A 1350-nucleotide genomic window follows, 5' to 3' on the forward strand; every position below is an offset into this window, starting at 1 on the left:
TAAGGTCAGATTTATTTACATGTCTATTGTATAACTGCAGTGATGAGGTCAGATTTACATGTCTATTGTATACCTGTAGTGATAAGTAAGGTCAGAGGTACATGTCTATTGTATACCTGTAGTGATAAATAAGGTCAGATTTACATGTCTATTGTATACCTGTAGTGATAAGTAAGGTCAGATGTACATGTCTATTGTATACCTGTAGTGATAAGGTCAGATTTACATGAATGTATATTGCACTTTATTGGCTGGACAGACAAGAGAATGTAGGAAGAATAGAAGACGTTTAAAGAGAATAAAAGAAAAATAGAAAAAATAGGAACAAAGTGGAAGAAGAGGTTGGGAGGTAGACAAGTACATAATATTTTCAGATTTGCCAAGGGCTGGGAGAAGCCCATCTTCGCTAGCCAAGGGTTGATCCGGTACGATCTACCTAGTAGGTTAGGGAGAAGCTGGGAGAAGCCTACTTGATATATAAATAACAATAACACTGGTTTACAAATAAAAAAAACCCAGCAAGAGTACCATATATTATAAAAAAAAAAAAATTCTCCATTCTAAATCATTTTTTTCCTTGGAAGAGTCACCCTTACCAGTTGCAATATATTTTTGAACTCTATAATTGTCTTTAATTATGTTAATTAATGAATTTATATATAAAGAATTGTGTAAACACCTCATTCTGTCTATGTACTACTTGATAATAATGATAATTTCATTATCAACCCTGTTGACAGGAGGAGGATTAAAAGAAAGCAATCCAAAGAGAAAAGATTTTTTGTTTATTGAAAAAGGAATAAGTAATGCCTGTAATAGCATTTCAAAACTTTGTAGTAAATTCTGTACTTCATTACATTCCCCCAAAATATGAGTGATACTTTCTCTTCCAGAATTATATAAAATACAAAGAGGGGAGGTAACCAGACCAATTTTTTACAAAGGAAAGAATTTGTTGTCAGGATGTGATGAACCACTTGGAATTGAAACCACTGAAGCTTTGTATTTTTTGTAGCTTTGAAAGGAATTTTGAAATTTTTGCCCACTCTGTATCAATAAGATCATCAAAGATTTGGTTCCATTTCATTTTACCAGTTGGTATTGCATTATTCCTAATCAAATCATTATAAAACATTTACGAACCTCTGGCATACTTGAAAATAGGTTGTATGATTACTGGTATAAAGTGGCAAACTATGTTAGATTTAGTTAAATCATAAGCTGAGATAAACCCCTTTATTGAAGATGTGAGGCTGTGGTACTGCAGAAAATTTGTCATTACTCAATGTTTACCATAAATGATATCGCTTTATACAGTCATTACTCAATGTTTACCATAAATGATATGAA

This window comes from Mizuhopecten yessoensis, unplaced genomic scaffold, assembly GCF_002113885.1.
Source record: "Mizuhopecten yessoensis strain PY_sf001 unplaced genomic scaffold, ASM211388v2 scaffold11037, whole genome shotgun sequence".
NCBI classification, from domain to species: domain Eukaryota; kingdom Metazoa; phylum Mollusca; class Bivalvia; order Pectinida; family Pectinidae; genus Mizuhopecten; species Mizuhopecten yessoensis.